Here is an 8,551-nt window from a genome sequence, read left to right on the forward strand (position 1 = left end):
CACATCTTAAAACAAAGAGTTGCCTGTTTCTGCTAATTAGTTTCCAATCCAATTTTAGTCTGAGTTAATCTGATTCCAAAATTTAACAACCAAAAAAAAAAAAAATCACAAGTTGAGAACATGAAAATTAATAAAAAACAGAAGGGCCCAAAGTTTGACTTCTCAAGGGCCAATACTGAACCACAATAATATCTTGCATAGTAAGTTTAACACATCATTACAAAAGCAATAGTGAATGAAAACATACGTTCATGAAAGTCAGTATCCTTTTTAGAGAAAAGCTAAAGACTAAGTTATAAAACTTAAAATGATTAACAGCTTATTCTTGTGAGCAACACTGTCTTGAAATCAGGTGGCTACAAAGAATATACAGAAAAGACCAGCTTCCCACTGAAGGATGTCAGTTATTCCCTAATGCAGGCTGATTTTCGAGGGACTTGTTGGTGCTGATATTAGAGGAAAGACAAGCAAGAGAAAAGCATCTCCAGTATCCTTTACCCACAAAATATATGCTTGCAGGATAGGGTCAACACACAGGCCCTCAGCCTGAAGAGTATTAAAAATGCTTAGTCATTCTCCAAGCCTTCAGCCATATGAATCTCTCCTCCTCTTGCTGTCCTTTCTTGTGCCTTCTCCAGTTGTACTATACAGCTTTTAAGACAGGGCAGAACATGGAAAAAGTTGAAAAAATACACAAAGCATTCATTCAAGCTAGAAATGCACTGTGCACAGAAACAGTGTCATGATGACATTGTCTGTTTTATTCTTTAGTCTATTCCTACATCTTCTGTATCAACCTTTAGAAACACCAGTTTTTAAGCTGTGGAGTGTCACTAAACATCTGGAAAAATGTTCTTAGTTCCCCTCTGTTATAAGGGAGAGATTGAAACACAAAATGTTCAAATATGCAGGATTTGAACAGGAATATAAGGAAATATTCCTGTATATTTCTTGAATACACAGGAAAACAAGCCCAAAGTATATGTCTCTGCTAATAAAGATTTATTTAATCAATTTTTATTTTTTATAGCCTTTAAAGCTTTGAAACTGAAGCAACCAGCATAATAGATTTATACAAAAGAGACAAGAACAGCAACCAACTCTGAAAGTAGGCTGTCCCTGACAGTAATATTAAAAAAAAACCAAACAAAAACATAAACACACTATAACAAAAAAAAAAAAAAAAAAAAAGGCTAGAGTGGGCAGTCTAGACTAACTTGCTCTTTGAAAGCATTTTAAAATGCATTTAGTTTATGTACTAAAGTATGATCTGTATGATTTTTTTATTAAAACCCCTCTTTCTTAGCAATGGATTTTCTCCTTGTCTATTTATTCCTTATTTTGAATCATACCTCAGTCAATCTCAACTGAACTGTGTAAGAACTACTTCTTGATAGACTACCCTCTGCAACTTTTAAAAGTGTTCTCTAGTACCTCTTTGTTTAGTTGTATGACAGAGGATTAAAAGCATGAGCTGAAAGTTATATTTAATAGATTTAATATTTAGGGTTCTGTGGGCCTCTGCTAGAGGCTTCTCTTCCCTTTCTTTTAATGCTAAAAATTAACAACATTTTTCATTTTATTTGCACAGAAGCTGTACTACTCCGATAGTTGAATACAAACAACAAACAAGAAACCCAACAGGTAATTTGTAAAATATCTGAGAGATTTCCAAAACCATTTACCAGAAACAAATATGCTTATGTAAGTAATATAAAAATAGCATGTAAGCTCATATATGTTATATTGTGAATACATTCCAACGTTTAGATTTTTACTCCATTTCTGATGGGACATTTTCATAAAATAGTTCTTAACTATGTTTGGTTCTTGTTACCAAATACTTCATTACACCTCGTTTTGAGGAACAGTGGTAGCTACTAGCTACTCTTTCCAACATTAGGTTTCCTATGTTAACACAGAAAATGTACCTATCACCAAATATTACACTACGCACTGTTATTTCCATCTGACGGTTCAACTTTCACTACTCAACAAATAATTACCAATTTTGTCAGTTCATTAGCAGAAGACTTTTCACCATGTTATGAACTAAGATTCCAAATAGTTTTCTTTCCCATAGCTATTTCCTTAACAATGCAGTTTAATTCACCATCCCATGACAACATTTTGTCAGCAATCTCTTTGAAGACAGTCAGGGATGTGTTTTATTCTGGAATGACATACAGATATCAGCCATCAGATTTTCAATACTAACTGATTTTTTCCTGTCCTTGTAACTGGCATCTTGAAGTCAAAATCCATCTTCTCTTCCTTTCTTTTTTTTTTTTTTAAGCCCAAAATCTTTTCAGCTACTAAGTAAGAAAAGTGATCATTTTTTAAAAAGATAACACCGTACAAAGATAGTTAGAAGTGGAAAATAAATTGTGCCAAGAATGGAGGAAAAAAGGGAACTGAAATTTAACAAGAAGCAGCTTCCACAATTCTAACCTGAGGAGAAAAAGGAAGTGTGCTAATCCTACTACTATTCATCGTCTATTGAGCTTTCCTCTTATATTTTATTTTGCTTTTTAATTGTTATGCTTACAAACATAATTTTATGTCATCACAGATGCTAGGAAATACGAGAGAGAATTGTGTATGTAATTTTGGCACACCAGTTAATAAAAACAAGGTCAGTTTTTAAGACTAAGGTATCATGATCTGTTCAGCAGTTTTACTTCATCCTTATAAACAACAAACAAAAAAAAGTCTTTCTGAATTTCTCAAGAACTACCACAGTAATCTGTTTCAAAACTGGACATGTGTTATATTTTCAGTTTTGATGCCAAAGCATATTGTGCAATTTTACAGATTATCAACTTTATCTTTCCTGTTTACTTTAGCCCATTCTAAAACTACAACTCATTTGATTTGATTTATACTGAGAAATTTCTGGCTACCTTGAAATGCACATAAAATCCAAAGTCTTCCTATATTTTTCACCCACCTATATGAGGAACAGGTAAAAGTTTTTAGTTGCTTCCTTTTCTAAAGGATTCTTCTGCTAATCTCTGGCTCCATTCAGATCTTATAGCAAAAGATCTGGGTTAAAAACTCCACTAATCAGAAATGTGTGCAGAGTATCCTGTTTACTGCTCTGAGTGCTCACAGAAGCACAGATGAGAGCTCTCCTCTGCCCACTTCAGGCTGCAAGGTGAAGACACTTAAATGCATAAACCAGAATTATTTTGCTGCTTATCTTTAAAATCTGACTTCCTCTTCTCATCAGTTTTTAAATTGTTTTCTTCTGTCTTCAAGACAATATCCTGCAAAATAAGCCTAAAATCCTAATGGAATCGAAATAGATGGGAGGAATTCTATGCTGTTTGAACTACTTGAGTGGTCAGTTACTAATCTGCATTTGCATTCTCAATGCAATTTACACAGAAGACAAATCAAGAGATTGTCCTACTGTGTAACAGAAAATTTTATTCAGAAAAAAGTATTCAGGTTTTGAACTGGTTACATTTAAGTACTCTCACATGCTAGGCACTTAAAGCAGAACATAAGCATACCTAACATACTGCAATGAAAAGAAAAATGGTGGTTAATGAAAACCGAAGAACGTTATCTGCTTTGTTAAACACGTGCTTCACTCCAATTTTCATGATGATTTTATTTTAGTCAAAAGCCATTATAAAGTAACACAACCAGCTCAATAAATTTCAGTTGACTCTTCAAAATCAGTAGAATTTGTAAGTTAAATCCAAAGCCATACACTCTTTTAACAGGATTTTAAAAGTGATTTTTTGACAGTACTGAATTATCAAACTGTATATTAGATGAACAATTTACACAGTCCTCAACACTGACTGAGAGGAGACGGAATCAAAATATAATTGTTTCTTTGTCATACATAGGCTGCTATAGAACTACAGCAGTACAGTCATGTAAACCTGCAATGATAAATTACTTCTTACTATATGTGCAATAATTAGTAGATCTATATGTAAGAGAAACCTATAGGTTTTCCTGACATACTTTCCCTGCAATGCTAAGAAATTAAAAAAAAACAAAAAAAACCCAACCAAACAAAAAAAAAAAAAAAAAAACAGAACAAAACAAAACAAAAACAAACCTAGCTCTCTCCCCTGTAAACAATTCTGACATGTTATAACCACTCTAACAACTGCCGGCTTCCCTGGAATCACCAGTGTTTCTCTCTAAAGCAACACTGCACTTGGAAAACAGAGATAAACTTAAATACGCTTCTGATTAAACTAGCAGCTCCTCAAACACAGCAAATACATATCACAAGCAGCAGTAGTTAGAGGTTTTCACTTACAAAAAGCAACTAAAAAAAACCTCCTTCTTACTATCTCTTAAAGGTAAATTTTAGCAAAAACTGTGCCATGTCAGTATTCTACAGGGGAGAGGGCCAGGGCAGGGAAAGAGGGTGCACCACTCTAAGACTTCATCTTTTTTACAAGCCTTTGGGATGTCTCTTCTGGACACTCCCAACTCCTGCTGATAAGCAGAGGAGGTTTCTCTTTTCCAACTATATTATTTTTCTTCAAGAAAACAGTGATGACACCTCCAGTATTTCCAATGATCCTTACCTATGGCCACTTTATGTAACCACAGGAGAATTCCAGCATACCACAGTAAATCTGAATGAACACAAAGACAGAAAGTGTCCTACTGATGCAATGGCAACAAACTTTGAAAGAAGGACCTGGATGTAACCAGCTCCTACTGCCAGCATTGGGACACAGACCTCAGAATATAGAAGAGTGTCACTGTATTATGCAACTCAGAATTCAAATGAAGAGTTCAGCAGTTCTGGTTAACAAGTTTTGCAAGGACAGGAAAAATAACAAGATTTTTGCTAATATTACACTACCATAGAAACTGGGGAATCCTGCCCCAGTTCACATACTTTATTACAGGCACACTGGAGCAGCTTTTCTGATTTTGAGTCACTATGCAACTGATTATCTGGCAGAGCCAGAAGGGTTTTTTTCTTTTTTTTTTTAAATTCAGGTGAATGTTACACTCTGCAGAAGCAGGCAAGTGCAGTACAAGGCTTGCCTAAAAGATAGAAAATTTTTATCAGTAGCTTCACTCCCTTTTAGTCTTCAGGAAGAGTCTTTTTAACACAGCTAAAAGTAACTTACAAGAATCACTCAAAGACAGCTTGCAGCAAGCACTTATTTAGGTTATCACTCCATTCATTACTTCACCTAGCCTTCACACTTCATTATGTCAACTCAATTCTAAAATGCACTTGGGGTTTTTTGTGGGGGATTTAGGTTGCAGGGGGTTTTTTTAAGCTAACAATCAGTATTTGCTTTAAGTGCATAAAGAGAAGCCATTTCCAATTAACAGACATGGCTTAGGTCTCAGTATTTTGATTATGGCACCTTAGTTTTCAAGTCTAATGGTTTAATGGCATAGGAAGTACAAAGAAACTGAATGTGATACCAACTCCCTGTTCTAGATCCTTACTCCTGATTCTTCCTGTCCATAACCCAGAAGGAATCTCTTTCCCCACACACATTCTTTCATGAAAAACAACAGGGAAGTGGGGAGAAATTCCAACTTATCAAAATTTCCAACTTCATACTGAAAGATATAAAGGAAGATGAAAAGCAGTAAAACTAGCAGACATTTCTCCTTCCAAGGGTTCCACAGACTTATGAAAAGGGGTCGGCTCTGAACTCCATCAGTATTCCTGCAATTTAAGAAGCATTTGTAGGCAAATATTTAAAGTTTATTGAAAACCCTTGAACAAAAACATACTGGCTGACTTACAGTGGTTTTTTCACTGGTATTTAACAACAAATGTAAACTATTTTACAAACAAAAATAATCCATATTCTTTGGCAACAAAGTGTCCCATACCAAGAGAATAAATCACTCCCAAAGCTCTCAAGCTTTCAAATATAATTTTGTATTTAAGGGAATTATTCTACAGTGTCATTGGGGAAAGTCCACAGATAGTACTAAGCTGCTCAAGCTAGAAGCACTTACAGGACTAGACCTTTAAAATATAGCTCCAAATCCACACTGAGGAGGTGATAAAGGGATTCTAAACCCACAAGTTCACAAGCAGCATAAACCAAAAGTATTTCTGGTTGCCCTATTTGAAAGCATTTTTGTCATGAATCCAAGTAAATTGTGCTTTTTGCAGCTGTAAAATTTTTCTCAAAAGGATGAAAAATTCTCAGATTTTTTTATCTAAGTAAATTTATTTAATATTTATTAGTATTTAAATGAACCAGAAATAGTTATTCAGTTTAGACCTCAACCAACAGGGACTCAGATCAGGCAGTACAGAATTTTTTTAAAAAATATGCAACCAGTTAAAGTTAGTAAAGTTTATCACAGCCAATATCAGTCTCTTTTTTTCTATATTGCAGAGATTAAACCAGTATACCAATTTTTTTTTAAGAGTAGACTTATTGCTATGAAGATCATACTATCTGTCACAGGTATGACCATATATAACCCAGCTACCTGCAGTCAGTGATTGCATCTCCTAGTAAACCAGTATTATTAAACTTGCATAACCTGAGGTTTTTTTCAATGCATGGCACCCTTACTTTTTATAAGACACAGCTGCCCTGTGAAAATGCAACTGAAATATGAATACCTTTTTTACAGTTTCACCCAAACATCGAAGAGCTCCCATTAAAATAATTAGATGGTGTTAAGTCCTTTTCTCTCTTTGATGTACAGTTTAAACATTTATAGATCTGGAAGCAGAGCTAGCTCATCCTGGTTAAACTGGGATGAGAATTGGTATCATTCCAAAAATAAGACAACTACAAATAAAATCAAGTAAATAAACACGCTGAGTTGTAACATTTTGCAACACCATAAACAAAAGATAAACGACACAAACAGGTCTTTTGAGGTCTTCAATTCACACAACAGTCTGCTCGGCCAAACACCCATCACAGGAACCCCGAGAGACGAGCTGACACCTAAAACCTGAGCGCTGACCGAGAACACCCCGTGTTCCCTGCGCCTGGCACCGTGAGGGGCGACAGCAGCGCACCGAGGAGGGGACACGGCTCCTCACCTCCCCGGCTTCACCAAAGGAAGGTGAACATAAACATAACAATATCCTTCTCCTCTGCTTTCACCCCGCACGTAAGCAAGCCAGGGCCGGCCGTGGAGCTGCCTCACTGACTCCTGGCCACTAAAGCCTCTCGCAATCCACTCAGCGTTGACACAGGTCACGACTCAGCCCCCAGTCACCCTCGCAAAGGCCGTAGACAGGAATAAACAAGGTTATTCGCCTGACACCGGACACCGGCGACACTCCCCCTCCCTCTCCCCCCGCCCCACAGAGACACAGGCTCAGCACAGCCCCGACCCTCCCTCCCCTCGCCAGGTGCGGGCCCAGAGGCCCTCAGCCCTGTCCAGACGCGAGACAGAGCAGGAGACGGCAGGGAAACAGCAATTCTCCGAACACCATGTGGGCCATCGGGAGGGGAGAAGCAACAGCCGCCGCCCCCCACCAGCAGAGCCCGAGGGGGGCGACGAGTGGAAGTGCCGGAAAGCAGAGACCGAGACCTCACTACAGCTCCCTTCGCCATTTTAGCCCCCACGCCCATTCCCCTCCTCCCCGCCCCTCGGTGACAGGGGCAGATCGCACCCGTCCAGCGCCCACCCCCCTGGCTGCCCACGGCCGAGCGGCGGCGAGGAGCGAGGACGGCAGCCGTGTTTCTGCCGGGCCAGACCGCAAACCAAAGCGGCTGCGGCACAGCCTGTTTTGTGCCCTTACCGTGGCTCGCAGCCTCACAGCTGCTGCCGCCTCCTTCTCCTTCCACCTTTCTCTTCTTCTTCTTCTTCGCTTCCTCGCCGCCGCGGCGGCTCCTCACCCCTCCGCGCCGCGCTCCGCCGCCGCCGCCGCGCAGAATGATGCCATCTCACAGCGGCATCGGCGGCTCCCGCACAACAGCCCTCCTCCCGCCCCTCCCGGCTCCGCTCCCGCTGCCGCTCCCGCTGCTCCCGCCCGGCGCCCCCGACGGCCGGGCCAGCCTCGTGCGCGCGCCCGGGGCACGGGCAGCAGGAACTTGTGGAGCTGGAGCCGGAGCCGCTGGAGCCGCCCCGGCGGGAGGGCCCAGTCGGGACCGAGCAGTGCGCAGCGGCGGTGGGAGGGAAGAGGCGAGCCTGAACCGAGGCTCTTCAAAGGGGACAGGGCTTATTCCTAGCGCCTGCCCCGGGCTGAACCAAGTCGGGCGCCGCGGCGGGGAGAAGAGCCGAGAGTACGGAATCGACGTCGGGGGAGGCGGGGTCGGGCTGCAGCCCCGGGGCACGGTCCGCGGGACAGAGCCTGCTGGGGCAGGATAACGAGGGCTCCTGCAAGTCGCTGTCCTCCGACAAGGCTCCTCTGCGGCGTGGAGAGCCAGCACACCCCGGTGCGGTGCGAGCGATAAAGGCGGGGGGTGTCTCCTCCACCCGCCTCCCGCCCTCCCTTCCCGTGCCGGCAGGGCGGCCTCCTGTGCCCCGCCGGGAGCCTCTGCCGCCGCCGCCGTGACAGGAGCCCCTGCCCGTGATCCCTCTGGCTGGTCCCTGTCCTCCACCGCCGAGCTTC

The 8,551-nt window shown here is 41.2% G+C and overlaps 1 protein-coding gene across 3 annotated transcripts in view; it reads right to left on the reverse strand.

Annotated features, from left to right (window-relative positions):
- The window catches only part of WWP1 (WW domain containing E3 ubiquitin protein ligase 1), a 58,654-nt gene extending 50,559 nt beyond the window's left edge, over window positions 1-8,095 (reverse strand). For all 3 annotated transcript variants that reach the window (XM_084222352.1, XM_084222351.1, XM_084222350.1), the window contains exon 1: window positions 7,739-8,095. The gene's annotated coding sequence lies outside the window, so the exon portion shown is untranslated. The remainder of the gene's footprint in view (window positions 1-7,738) is intronic.
- Window positions 8,096-8,551: the final 456 nt, after the last annotated feature.

The sequence above is a fragment of the Fringilla coelebs genome (genome assembly GCF_963513975.1).
Source record: "Fringilla coelebs genome assembly, chromosome: 1".
In the NCBI taxonomy this organism is placed as follows: Eukaryota; Metazoa; Chordata; class Aves; order Passeriformes; family Fringillidae; genus Fringilla; species Fringilla coelebs.